The sequence below is a fragment of the Abrus precatorius genome, unplaced genomic scaffold (assembly GCF_003935025.1).
Source record: "Abrus precatorius isolate BTA unplaced genomic scaffold, Abrus_2018 Scaffold9, whole genome shotgun sequence".
Classification (NCBI taxonomy): Eukaryota; Viridiplantae; Streptophyta; class Magnoliopsida; order Fabales; family Fabaceae; genus Abrus; species Abrus precatorius.
Genome location: NW_020874439.1, coordinates 10,945,313 through 10,961,305, shown reverse-complemented (window position 1 = coordinate 10,961,305; position 15,993 = coordinate 10,945,313). Strand labels below are relative to the sequence as shown.

General features: G+C 26.5%; 2 pseudogenes; both read right to left on the bottom strand.

Annotated features, from left to right (window-relative positions):
• Nucleotides 1–548: 548 nt before the first annotated feature.
• On the bottom strand, nucleotides 549–9,522 carry LOC113850786 (annotated as a pseudogene).
• Nucleotides 9,523–10,534: 1,012 nt separating this feature from the next.
• On the bottom strand, nucleotides 10,535–12,222 carry LOC113849362 (annotated as a pseudogene).
• Nucleotides 12,223–15,993: the final 3,771 nt, after the last annotated feature.

Sequence of the window (15,993 nt, the reverse complement as noted above, 5' to 3'; positions counted from 1 at the left end):
CAAAGTCAAAGTTTAATGAGTTTATTTATTTTTTAATAAGAAAATTATTCCTTGAGTATTATTTTTGTCACAACAATGATATTTTAACTAGATAATTTATTTTAATCGCCAACATATATGTTTAACTAGGATGTAAGAGTCCTAAATATATATTAAGTTGCATAGCTTTTATTTTAGAATGTATGATCAATTTCAACCTGTATGCTTGTTGAAGAACATGTATCTTTTTTAGAATTTATTTTAATTTTTTATTTTAATTATTGCAAAAATTTGAAAATGATCAAATAATTTTTTTTAAAAAAAGAAACAACACATGGAATCATATTTTCTAGAAAAAATCATGTAAGTGAGCAAAATATTAATCAGAAACTATAGTTGAAGTACAAAAAAGTTATTGTCAAATGATAAAATATCATTTTATTACAAGACTTGCATTAAACATGTAACTTGATTACAATTGAAGAGACCCTTTTAACTTAAGCAAAACCACCATAATATGATTCTTTGAAACAACTAGAAGCATAGAAAAAAGATTGTCTACATGTTATTTATTGCTTCTTTTTGGCAATGAACTGCTTGAACCAATATGCTGACATCTTGGATATATCTTGAGTGTTTCGAAATCAACATAAACAATGCCAAATCTCGATTTGTAACCCAACCCTCATTCAAAGTTATCAAGCAATGACCATGCAAAGCATCCTACCACATTTGTTCCATCATCATCTGGTTTTTTTAGTTGAGTCAAATAGCCTTTGTAATAGTTTATTCTTGTGGTGTTATGCAAACCTTTAGGGAGTCACATTACTCGGATCATCCATGCCTACAATTGATAGTGTTCGATAATGTTGCAACAATAATAGAATACTATGTCAACAAACCAAAAAGATAAGGGACAAAACAAGATATGAACATCTAATATGTTACTATTTCAGATAAGTTCACATATTCGAGTTTATGTACATCAATGTCTTGTACAAGACACATGGTGCACTACAAAGCCAATATGAATTAAAATGGAAGAAATCAACTTATAAATTAGTGAATATATGATTTTTGTCCACATCTATATAATAAATATCTATCACTAAGTTCAAACTTACTTTTAGACAAATAGGCACTCCATTCTTTGCATCATCAATATTTGAAAAAATAAATAAATAGATGAGTTATGGAAATGCACATAAAAAAAATATCAAAGTTTAGGAGTGTCAATAGATACTCATGTTTTCTATTACCAATCTTATTTATTTATTTAATGTAAAATACTCCTATTATTAATATGGTAATAAGAGAGAAAAAGGGATATTTTAGACAAAAATTACTTAAATGAGTAGTAAAAGACACTTAAGAGTGATAATATTTAAAGGAAGCATTATCTTACAAGCAAATCCTACCAGTCCTATTGGTAGTCTGGAACTTGTTTATGCATAAAAATTTTATATGATATAAATATCTTATAACAAAAAAATAATACATGTTTTGTATCTAAATTATAAATAATATTTTAAATAACAAGTAGCTAGATTGTAATTTATTATTCTTCATTATTTTCTCCTTCTATTTTTCAAAGTTCAATGGCATGAACCTTTAATTAACTAAGTAAGAAGATCAATTGAAAAATTTTATTCTACCCACATAAATCCACCCACTTATCAGAAGTAGTATTTAATGTACATAATTTTAGCATCTAATTTATGTTTATAATTGCTGTTTTTTTTTCCTTCCCACCATTCCAGTAGAAGTAGTATAGCTAAAAGTGCTATAGTTGCCAATCAAGCACTTAGATGAGCAGTAGAGGCTCTAACAACAATATATATATATATATGACAAGCTTACCTTCAAGAGTAAGAGATCCGTAAGCTATAGCTGCCCCAGCATGGCCCTGCATGAATAAGAAAAAAATCCAGGGCAAACTCTTTAAACAAGCTGCTAAAATTTTGGCTTTACCCTTGTAAATAAATGAGATAAGAAAAGCAATAAACCTACTAGGTTGAACTCCTGCAGCCTAAGAGAGCAATATATATTTAGGAGAATAGAAGTAAGTTTTTGATATAATAATTACAACATTTCAAATACAAGATTAATGTCGTAAAATTGGCTATATGGATATATTGCGTCATTATTATATTTATGTTCTTATCTTGAGAATCTAATCCTTACCATTATAATTTGAATGATATCTTATTAATTAATAATATTTATTAAAATTAAATTCAAATTAATAACATAAATTTAGAAGGTGAGTATTTTTCTTACCACGCACAAGGACGTAAGAATTTTAATTTCTAGATAATTTTCATATATCTGAGTTAAAAAAGAGTTAAAGTATTACAACAAAACAATCTGTAAAAGAACATATTAATGTTTTATTTCGTCTTCTTTTTGTGTGAAATGATTGGCACGTGTTGTGTTACGAATGATTTCATCTTTATTGTAGATGAAAAGATTAAATTAAAAATAAAATTTATTACGTCTAAATTAAATACGAAATACTGATTTATGTTGCAAAAATTTGTCCAAGACAACAAATTTATTGTTTTTTTCATTTTATTTTGATAATTAGTAATTGAAAAAATATTAAAAAAATCATTAAGCCAGTGAAGTCAATAAATTTTCAAAATTAAATTTTATCATAAATAAAATTAAACATAAAAATCATAAGATAATTTTGAAAAGTTATCTAATTTCATTAAATTATTATTTATTTTGTTTTATTTTTAATCATAATTATTCATGTATAATACATTTAAAATTTTATTTTATTTTTAAATTTTATATAGAAAAGACATTTCCTACAAGTGTTAAGATTTGTTAAAGTACTCGAATTGTGTGTGTGAAATATTCGTAGAAATAACATTAGAAATTAATTGCTAGGCTTTCAAAAAAGTACACTTCCATTTTGTAGTATCGCAAAAGCCCTTCATCAATTTCTGTCTGTAAGCAATTAAATTGGTATTAAAATCTGAATACATACTATCCATATATCAAATACCAAATAAATAAAAAAATCAAATTCAGTTATTAATTTTTTTTTAAACATCAATATTTTATTAAGAATAAATTTAGAGTACGAGGTATTTTAATCCGTTATAATTTTAAAAGGAATTAACAATATATGTTAAGAGATTATTAATTCAATTTACATGTATAATCGATCTTTAACTCACTGCTACAAGCCATTCCCAAGAACTATACTTAATAAAATCAAACATTTCACTAACATTTAACACACTATTATTGAATAAAATAATATTTTATTAAAGTCAAATTGTTCATACTACTGCAAACTATATCATTATAACTCCTGTCTATTCTTTTTTTTTATATTAGATTTCATGTATATTTAATAACATCTTATACAAATTTTTAAGTAAACATAAACGGACACCAAATCATTTAAAAAGATTGATATTAATTTATTTGACCCATCTACTTCTTTTTTTAAATCAACGAGAAAAGAGTCTAAACAATTAAGTTGTATTAAACAAATAAGAAATATAAACATAAAAAAATTATTCATAAGAAAACAAAATAAAGAGGATGGAAACTGGTTATTAACAACTAAACTAATTGGGTACAAATGACCCAATAAAGCTAAATAGTTGGCACATCTATTACTTTCTTTGAAACAATAACCCACAATCCACAATGAAATTACTATAATCACAAAGAATCTGTCTAATATTTTCCAGCATGCTAAACAGCTCACAACCCAACTTTAAAAATTGGACATATTCCCAAATTGAAAGTAGACATATTCTGAGTTACCCCCACAACAAGAACACCCACTTTCAACAGTCATACCTCTCGGTCAAAAGTTTGTCATGAAAAACCTTCCGACAATGAGCTTGTATTTGTATCTCATAATCTGGACCCATAAAAGGTCCCCCCCCCCCCCCCCCCTTTTTTTTTTCTTTTTCTTATCAATGCCCAGCCTAATTTCATAAAAAACGCATCGTTCATCAACTTGAGAGACCTGAGCTCAAGTTCGCCACACTCTTTAGTACTACAAACGGTATTCCAAGAGACAAGATGCACCCTTTTCAAAATCATGTATCCCTTCTCATGTTTTGTTACCTCATAGAATGGACAATCTGTTGAAGGACTAAGATATTGTCTGTTCCATGTCTTCCTTAAATAAAAGAACACTGGCAGGGGCCAATCAACTTACTCATCATAGGCCTTAGTCTAGTGGCAAGTAACTTTGAGAAGATTTTGTAACTAACATAGCAATCCAATGAAATGAAACTCTGTTTTTTTTCTAAAATAATTCTATTTAAATATTTTTAATAAAATAAAATTTAATTTATCCTAACAATATAATTCAAAGTGTTCGATCTTCATATTTAAATAGTTAGAGTTATTATTAACAAAAAAAATAAATTTGTTAGAGTTATTAAATCTAATTTTTAAAACTTACAAGTTTATAAAGACAGATGGTATATATAATCTTTAGATAAGTAAATTATCTTCATGTGTTTTGTTTATATTAAATTTGTTCTCTTGTCATATTGGACATTAGTGTCTATTTAATTTTTTTTAAATTACTAACCTTTATTATTATAACTATAACTAAATATCTCAACTTTAAAACAAAAGTTAATGTAATAATGAAGGCATCATATTTTGTTTTATATTATAAAATAAAAATACAAAAATGGTTCAAAATTATTTATTATTTTAAAATATAAAGCAATAAAAATTATTCAATACTATTAAATTATAATTATGGATTAAAAATATGTTTAAAAATATATAAAAATTTATAAAATAGTTTAACTTTATATGAGTTTTTTAATTTATTAAGTTATTTTTTTTATACTTGTGATAATAATTTTTATGGTAAACTTAATAGTATCAATTACTTATGTAATAAGAATACATTAAATTATACTTTTAATTAAGTTATTATCCAACGCCCTTCAAGTCATTAAAAAAGTTATGTGTTTTTTTTTACTGTTTTAATTTTTAATAAAAAAATTAATAATAATTTTTCTTATTTTCATTTATAAATAAAAAAAAGTTCATGTTAAAAATTGTTTTTTATATTTTAAAAAATTATATTTAATATTTTTTAAATAATAAAAATTAATTAGTTTAAAAGCAACAGAAAAATATATAATGAAATATAATATGTAGTTTATTGAGTTATCATAAAAAGTTTTTATAATTAATAAAAATATAATATGTTTAAATTCTTTTTATCACTCATCCAGAAAAAAAAATATAGAATAAAAATAAGTAGAAAAAAAGATAAAAATAAAAAGTATATATAAACTTAATAAACTCTTATTTTATATTACATTTGATACTCATGAGAAAATTTAATACACAATAATCAATTATGTACAAGTTGTATTGTGTACACTTAAGGATCAAAATATTTACTAGTTGTGTCTATTGTCATTCTACCTTTTTTTTTTTGCCTTAGTTTACACTGATGTGTGAGGTTCAAGTTGTATTGCCTTAATTTTTAAATTTTTGCCTTGTTTTACACATAATCTTCTTACTTTAGTATTTGAGTCTGCTTTCCCTCCTCTAGCTTTTGTTCCTTTTCATTATCTTTCACCAAAATCATCTCATGCTTCTATAAAATCAACTCTTTTGCATCCTTTATAGGTACATAATTGTCACCAACAACTCCTTTGATGGCTTTTGGTGTTACTCACTCTCTCTCCTTTAGACTTGTCTTTTGAGACTGAACTTCTCGTTGCTTTTTGTGAAGGTATACACTTTACTCAAAGTCCCTTTTTTTTATTATATTTCTTTAACTTACCATTATTTGTCTTCTCCTTATACTTGTTTATTTTATTTGTCTTCTATTTCTATTCTTTAGTCTATTGATAATGCTCTCTCCCTTCTTGGTTGGAAACAAACAAGTTGTATTTGAAAACTTGTTCCTCTTCTTCTTATAAAGTCTCAGTTGCAAGTGGATTTATATGATCAGGATTGGTCTTACCAGTAAGATTGATTGTCTTAAGGCTTGTTTGGTAGCCAAAAGTTATACATAAATATTTGGTTTGGACTACGGTGATACTTTCTCCCTTGTAGCCAAAATAACATTTGTCTCACTACTCCTTTCTATGTTTGACTACTACTGTTTTTCATTCTTCTTTCTCAAAAAATTGTTATATAAAAGAGATTACAACTCATCTTACTTCACTGATGATGCACGCAAGAAAATATTATTGGTTATTACCGCATATATTTTCAACCTGATTTACTGAGATATAACTAGGAGAAACACTCAATACTTGGTAAAAAAAAGCTACATTTGAAAGATTTTTTTTTTCTGGATACATAGTTGGTTCTACTGTTTAATATTTTGTTGACTATTAAAGTTTATGGTCAAATGCTCTCGAAAGTTTTGTTTTTTAAGCAAGAGGGTTTGCACTAGCTTGTAATAGTAAGATGCCCTAAAGTGTGAATTTTGTTTCTGAATTTCTAGTTTGTAGTTAATGAATTCATTTATATGGTAATAATGTGAAATTTGAAAAATATAGGATTTATAATTCCACATTATTGTTATAGGTTATCAGCAACAACCAGAATGGTTATATATAATTTTTGTTTAAAAAAAAATGAGGCACATAGACTAGCATGTCATAATCCTGTCCATTGATAGTTATAATAGGTTTTATTATATCTATATTCTTATTTTTTTTTATCATAAACAACTTAGATGGTCATATATATCCTTAGTCCTTACAGCAAGGAAGATGTTAATTCTGCAACATAAATATAATAAAGTAGTAAACTAACAAGCCTAGTTATTTATCTATATTGATTACCATATAATTAAGAAACATTTTCTATGTTGTATTATGTTCCACCTGCCTGTATTATATATTTTCTCTACCATTTATGTATCTTGTTTTAGTTATAGACACTGAGAACAAGACAAGTGCATATTTCCCTACCAAATTGGAATTGGGTTTGTTGGATGTTCAACAGTAACTAGCAATTTTGTTATCTGTTGTTACTTAAAACAAATATAGTTAAAATGGTTCATATTCAAAATATGCCTAATGTATCAGTTCTTTAACAGATCTTGGCTGTTATTAAGCTTGAGAAAGGTGACCAAATGCCTTAAGATTATGTCAAATCCTTTAAAGAGATAGTTAGAGGTTTTTAGCATGCTTGAATGTACTATTTTTAAATCTATTCCTTAATTTTAGAATGAGTATTCATTATTTGTCAAGAAATGACTAGTTTGCTTGTGAAATTTTTATGTAGATATGATAACAAAGCTAAAGAGTTTAAGCACATAAAGCCCTTTCAACAAAATTTTCTTGAGTCATTTGATAGAAAACTTGATTTCTTGGAACCTTATCTTTCATCATATCTACATTTTTGGGATTGATACATTTTTCTGAAATCTTCTATTATTTTTAATATTCTTAACTTGTGTTGTTTCCTATCCTTTACTAATATTGCTTATTAGACACTACTTTGTAAGTTATTTAAATTTGTATATATTGTTAAAAATTAAACTTGCTAAAAGATAAATCTAAATTGAACTCTCCTTTATAAAGAAGACAAATTCAAGTTGAACTTTTTATAAAAAAGACAAATTTAAGTTAAACTCTTTATAAAAAAAGAAAAATAAGTTGAATTCTTTATCATTATAAGAGAAGACAAATCCAAATTAAATTTGACTTCCTCCAAAACTTTATAAATAGGTAATGCTATGAAATATGAAATAATTCATTACTTAACCTTTGTTATAATTGGTTTGTGTTTGAGAAAAATTCTAACAAATTTTCTTGTGATTGTTTGAGTAATTGACCATTAACAAAGTCAAAGTTTATTGAGTTCATTTATTTTTTAATAAAAAAATTATTCATTTAAGTATTCATTTTTGTTACAATGATGATATTTCAACTAGGCAATTTATTTTAATTGCCAACGTATATGTTTAACTAGGATATAGGAGTTCTAAATATATATCATGCTACATAGCTTTTTATTTTAGAATGTATGATCAATTTCAACTTGTATGCTTGTTGAAGAACATGTATCTTTTTTTAGAATTTATTTTAATTATTGCACAAATTTGACAATGATCAAACAATTTTTTAAAAAAAGAAACAGCAAATGGAATCATATCTTCTAGAAAAAAATGTGTAAGCAAAATATTAATCAATATGGGACTATAGTTGAAATAAAAAAAAAAGTTATTGTCATATAATAAAATATCATTTTATTACAAAACTTGCATTAAACATGTAACTTGATTACAATTGAAAAGACACTTTAACTTAACCAAAACCACCATAACATGATTCTTTGAAACAACTAGAAGCATAGAAAAAAGATTCTCTGCATGTTATTTATTGCTTCTTTTTAGCAATGAACTGCTTGAACCAATATGCTGACATCTTGGATATCTCTTGAGTGTTTTGAAATCAACATAAACAATGCCAAACCTTGATGTGTAACCCAATCTCCATTCAAAGTTATCAAGCAATGACCATGCAAAGGATCCTACCACATTTGTTCCATCATCGTCTGCTTTTTTTAGTTGAGTCAAATAGCCTTCGTAATAGTTTATTCTTGTCTTGTTATGCAAACCATTAGGGAGTCACATCACTAGGATCATCCATGCCTACAATTTACAGTGTCCGATAATGTTGCAACAATAATAGAATACTATGTCAACAAACTGAAAAGATAAAGGACAAAACAAGATATGAACATCTAATACGTTACCATTTTCAGATAAGTTCACATTCGAGTTTATGTACATCAATGTCTTGTACATGACCCATGTACGGTGCAAAAGCCAATATGAATTAACATGCAAGAAATCAACTTATAAATTAGTGAATATATGATTTTTGTCCACATCTATATAATAAATATCTGTCACTAAGTTCAAACTTACTTTTAGACCAATAGGTACTCCATTCTTTGCATCATCAATATTTGAAAAATAATAATAAAAAAGATGAGTTATGGAAATGCACACAAAAAAAAAATAAAAAAAAATCAAAGTTTAGGAGTGTCAATAGACACTCTCATGTGTCTATTACCAATCTTATTTAATTATTTAATGTAAAATACTCCTATTATTAATATGGTAATATGAGAGAAAAAGGGTTATTTTAGACAAAAATTACTTAAATGAGAGTAGTAATAGACACTTAAGAGTGACAATATTTAAAGGAAGCATTATCTTACAAGCAAATCCTACCAGTCCTATTGGTACTCTGAAACTTGTTTATGCATGGAAATTTTATATGATATATATGTTATAACAAAAAAATAATACATATTTTGTATCTAAATTAAAAATAATATTTGAGAAATGCTAATTAACTATTTGTTAAATATTATCAACATTCAAGATACATAATAAGTTAAATCATAAAAGAAAGTGACAGAAAAAAGCAAAGAATAGGTGAAATCAATAAAACGTTTGAAAGGAACAGAAAGAAAAAGGAGCATGCCCAAGCTGACCTCAACAGTCAACACACCTTCTGCTCCTGTCAAGGGCGTGTTGATGAGCACGGCCATGCTCCATTATATTATTTTAGAATCCAACAAAAAAGTGACATCCAACATAAGACTTTAAATTATAATCTAAGATTTGTAACAAATGCTATTATTTTAGTGACATGGGACAACATTTCTACAAACTGCGAACTAGAAATCAGAAACAACAATGGCAAATCTTGAAGGAGCCACAAATTATGCTGTCATATACTCTCAAAACAGTCATTTATGACTTGGGCAGGTTAACAACAAGAATAATCAAATTGACAAATTGTATGTTGTCTTTAACATTTAACAAATAAGTAATAGCACTATTCATCTATTGTCACAATAAAAAATAAAATAAAAGCATGTTTAACATATGACTATATTGTTTGAGCGGTTTTTCTCATCAATCCCCAACCAATTATTTTGCAACCAAAGCTATGAGAAAGAGAGACAGTGTTGCTAATTACTAACTCAACTTTGATCTTAATACCAAGAATCCAATCTACAACTTATTTTTAAGTACTAAGATCATATTGCAAGTGCTTAGTAGTTTCTAGCTATGTTAAGGTTTTCGTTTTTAAGAACTTTATTTTAAGACATTAGAGTGGGGTATGTTATTTTCCCTAAACATGACAAAATGTTTGCTTGAGTTACAAAGTGTTCCACTACTCCAGTATTGGCTCTTTTCACTTTCTTGGGGCACACAAGCTCCAATAGCGTGTGAAGAATTGTGTAAAAACTTAAAAAGCAACCAACATCCAATAAAAAAAGAAGAACAAAGAGACAACTTTACTAAATACCTAACATGAATGAAGATGAAACACAAACCATATTGATCTTCTTCAATTTTCAACAAGATCCATCAAACTCCAACTCACAATGAACAAAGCAAAAACAACAAAATATATCTGAGAAATTTATTTATTTTTTTGGTTTATAAACACGTTTGACAGCTGGATTTCTCATGATTTTGACCCACAAGCCAGCTATGTTTCTAGAGGAAATATTCCATAACAAGTGTAAATGGAAAGCATTAGTTTTAATCTCACAATAAGCCTCTAGCAACCATTTCATGAAGAAGTTTTTCGGCTGTATCATTCTCATCTCTTTCAAAGAGAGCACGGATAATTATGTCAAAAATTATAAAATCAGGACTGCAACCATTGTCCTCCATTTTTGACCATAAGGACAATGCTTCATCAACCTTGCCCTCTTTACAAAGCGCATTGATCATAGAATTATATGCTGCCACGTTTAGATGATAGCCATTGTTCAATAAATCCTGAAAAACCTCTTGTGCAACCTGAAGTCTTCCGCCTTTGCATAATCCATCAATAAGTAATGTGTATGTGTAAACATCTGGATGAATGCCCTTGTCTATAACTTTATTGAATAATGCAATTGCCTGATCTAAATGATGGTTTTTGAAAAATGCGTCTATTAAGGAATTGTAGGTAATTATATCAGCACGTTGACCCCTATCCTCCATCTCATCAATAAGCTCCCAAGCATAAGAAATTCTTCCTGATTTGCAAAAAGCATCAATAAGAGAACTGTAGGTTACTGTATCTGGAACCATACCTTTCCAATGCATGTCTTGAAAGAGAGCCATGGCTTCATCCACCATTTTAATCTTGCCTAACCCCTTAATCATTATGCTGTAGCTATGCAAATTAAGGGTTACTCCATTTCGAATCATGCTGTTGAATACATATTTGGCCTTCTTTACTTCATTAACTAAGCAATAGCCATGCATTAGACTATTATAAGTAACAACATTAGGTTTCACACCATCTTTTATCATGATGGCTAACACATTTCTAGCTACTCTCACATTTCCTTCCTTACACAGTGCATCAACCAATATGCTGTAGGTATAAACATCTGGATTGATTCTTTTCAATACCATTTCATTGAACAAACCAACTGCTTTCTTCACTTGATCCAAAAGGCAAAAGCCATACATTAGACTACTGTAAGTGACAAAGTTGGGATAAATTTTCTTGACAACCATTTCTGAAAAAAGATCACATGCCTCGGTCAAAAATTTATCTTTACATAAGCTATCAATGATTGTCCTGTAAATTACGACTGAATCAATTGTCCTTCAATCTTTCTAAGCACCTGAATGGCAGCTCTTGTTTCTCCCATTTTACATAATCCATTGATCAGCGTCGCGTAACTAACTTCGTCCATCTGAAATCTTTGAGCTACCATCTTGTCATGAAAAAATGCAGTGCCTAACTTTGCCATCAAGACAGAGACCATTCATGAGTGTATTGAAGGTAACGGTAGTCGGCTGATAACCCAATCTGAAGATCTTCGCCAATATCGAAGAAGCTAAGGTCATATGACGCAGTTGGCATAAACAATTGATGTGAATGTTAAAAGTACAAATGTCTGGCTCAATTCCCTTGAATCCCAATCGTTGAAAAAGAGAAATGGCAGTGTGGAATTGCTTGTTCTTAACGAGGGACCCCAAAATCTTGTTAAATTGAACGATGGATGGGGAAGGACGGGTATTGAGCATGCGATTGAACGAGGCAACGGCATCATCAACATCAACATTGTGAATGAATCGGGTTTGGAGTGAGGAAGAAGGAAAGCAGAGAAGAAAAGGAGGAAACTTGGGAACAGAGAGACGGAGAGAAGAGCTTAACCTTGAGAATGACATTGGGAATATCAGAGTGAAGCAAGTGTCTTGGTTCCGAGAAGATGTGATGTGGTTTGGTTTTGTAGTGATCAATGGAAGAATCACTTGCTGTGTTTAGGGTTTTGTCGGTTTTTTTTAAGATTAAATTAAACTTATTTTTATATTCTTTACGTATTTTCTTTTATTATATTTATGTTATCTAAATTTGTATCACTCTATAAAAAGTTATACAATTTATTTATTAAAAAATATATATTTCTATAAATTAGTAAAGCATAAATATTATAAAAATATAAAATATTTTAAAAATACTTTAAATAAATAAAATATTTATTTACTCTTTTTTTCTTTTCATATCTTTTTTATCGTAAGAATTAGTATCTAAGATTGTAATTATCAAATAATGATATAACAGATAAATTATAAAACAGAATTAAAAATAAAAGAAAACAAATGAAGTTATATATATATATATATATATATATATATATATATATTATGGTTTAGATATTAATATATTTTGATAAAAAAAATATTTTTACGTATTTCATGTGAATCATATGATGATGAAATTATATTAACTTAACTTAATGATATAAAAAATAATAAATAAATTTTATTAAAAACATAAAAAAATAACAATTTTTATAATTTATTTTATAAATAAATATATTTTATATTAATTTTATAAAATAAATATTATATATGATATAAATATCTATTTTCTGTGATATAAGATTTATATCGTTATATATATAATATAAATATTTATATTAAATTTTTAATATTTTATTTTGTAAAAAAAATTATAAATTAAAAGATATAATATTATTATTTAAAATTAAAATAATTGTCCATCCAATAAATAAAATAATAAGATTAAACAAGTGTGTTTAATATTTTTTTATAAATTTAAATTTATCTAATAAGTGAAGTAAATAATTAATATAAATTATTTTAATATATTAACTTAAAGTTATCAGTTATATATTATATTATTTAATTTAATTTTTAATTTTTATATTTAAAATGAAACTAAATAAACTCATAAATATAAATTGATATTAATTATTTTATTTTATTTTTATATAAATATTAAACATTATTTAAAAATATATGTATATTTTTTTAAACTGAATTTATTTGATTTACGATTTATTTTAAATTATACTTTATGATAAATATTTATATTGTTAAATATATTTTATATCATTAAATCTTTAAGTGTTTATTTAATGAATACTATTAATTAAAAATTTATATATTTTATAAAATTTTCAATTTATACTTTTATTAGTTATCGTATTTAATGTTCTAAAATATTATATACAAATTTTATCAATAAATTTAGATATTATTAATAAATAATAAGAATATATTTAGATAGTTGATGATATAATTCAAAAAATATTTAAAAAATTTATTACTTAATATTCATGTTATAATTTAGATTTTAATATAATTTTATAAAGAAAATATTTAATTAAATAAAAATTTAAAAACTTATTAACTTAAATTTTGTTAATTTTGTTTTCTTTTTTTGCTTTTATTTTTATACTTTCAAACAAAACTTTAAAAATTATTTTTCACAAAATTTAGGTTTGGAGGCCAACTCCTTTAACTGTACATTCAATTTTTTTTTAAAAATCTATATGAATAATTTATTACAACAAATCAACATGCATAATTCAAATGTGCTAACAATAATTCAACATAAAAATTTTATTCAATAATAATCTGATTGAAAGATTTAAAAAAACATACGTATAAAATATGGTTATAAAAAAATCATAGAGAAGAAAAAGAAAAGGTTACTAAATGACATGAAAATATCACATAATGAATATTTAACAAATATATAATAATGTTAATTATTAAAAAAATTATGAAACTTAAGAATTATAAATACTTAAATAAAAATTGTTTAAATTATGAAGACTAAATTATAAGTTCAAAAAAAAATATATAAAGATGAACAGATAAATTTAATCACGTAATAGTTGAATTTTATTAGTCTAATTTAAAAATATAAAATGAATAAATAAAAATTTTCTATTAAAAACATGAAAATATTTTAAGATTTTGAACTTTTTTTTTGTAAAGTTCTTTTTTTTTTTTTATATTGTCTGAGTTTATGCTTAATTTTTAAAACTAGAAATATTCATAACAATTGGTAGTATGATCTAAATTCTTGACTAAGTCGGATGCTACTTGTAATGCTCAAATGATCAAGGATCTTGATAAGAAACTATGCTACTTGAATTCTCAGTTCATGGAACTCATGGGTCACTCCAACAAACATTAGCAACATCTATAAAATAAACAATGCAAGAATTGTTAAAGCAACAACTTAAGGAAGATACTTGTAATCAGAATGCATATTATAACCTGCTGAGTGAGCATCTCAATCCTTATCCGTATGCTTGTGGAACTAGGTTAGCTAGGATTGGTTTTTCTCGCTTTACTTGTAAAAACGTCAATTAGTAGATATATCAATGTGATAATTTCTTCTTGATAGATAATCCACTTGAGAAATTTCAAGGTAAAACTTGTCATTGTTCATTTGGAGGGTCATGCTTTGCAATGGCACATGACTCTTGCAAAATATTTCCTTGCTTTATCATTGTATCTTGGGGTGATTACACTAAGCTATTGATTGAACGTTTTAGTGACGTATGTGATGATCCTATGACAGATTTAATGAGATTGAGGCAGAAACTTTCTGTATGTAATCATCACAAGGAATTTGATTCAATTATCACCAATCATCACCAGATTGAATCTGTCATAGAAGTGTACTTTGAATTGCTTTCTTAGAGATCTCAAGAAGGATGTGCAGATGATAGTTCGCATGTTTCAACCATCTACAGTTGGAAGAGCTTTTATCTTAGCTAAAATGTACCAATATGAACCTTGAATTAACTAAGTAAGAAGATCAATCAAAATTTTTGTTCTACTCACACGAATCCACCCACTTATCAGCAATAGTATCTAATGTACCAATATTTTACCCCCTTCTCTTACTTTACAATTGCTTCTTTTTTTTTCCCAACCATTCTGGTAGAAGTAGAAGAGCTAAAAGTGCTATAGTTGCCAATCAAGCACTTAAATGAGCAGTAAGGGCTCTAACAATATACAACGCAATTAGGTGAAAGGAAGTGGAGAAAAACAGAAAGACAAGCTTACCTCCAAGAATAAGAGATCCGTAAGCTATAGCTGCCCCAGCATGGCCCTGCATGAATAAGAAAAGTGAAATTAAGAATCCAAGGCAAACTCTTTAAACGAGCTGCTAAAATTTTGGCTTTACCTTGTAAATGAGATAGGAAAGGCAATAAACCTACTAGGTTGAACTCCTGCAGACTAAGAGAGCCATAAAGTTTTTGAGCAATATATATTTAGGAGAATAGAAGTAAGTTTTTGATATAATAATTACAACATTTCAAATGCAAGATTAATGTCGTAAAATTGGGTAAATGGGTATGTTACGTCATTATAGAATATAGATCATCTAAAGTAAATAGAGGTATGGTCATTAGCTAGGTAAAACCTAATCATGAGAAATATACTCCTGTATACACTACACATTCATCAAAATGTTCCCTTTCCCTCCATAATTAATTTTATTATAGCAACCAAACTTTTTCTAGCTTAAATGAAGTTAGGTCTATGGATCAAACAATGCCATAATGTTTTTGTCATGAATCATATCTATAGATAAATTTGAGTATAAGAATATGAAAATAAAAAAAGGAGAAAAAGAAAGAGATGTTAAAGATAAGATTGAAAATAGGTGGAAGAAGACAATGAACAATACAATATAGTACATGTGATATAAAATGACAATTTTTTAA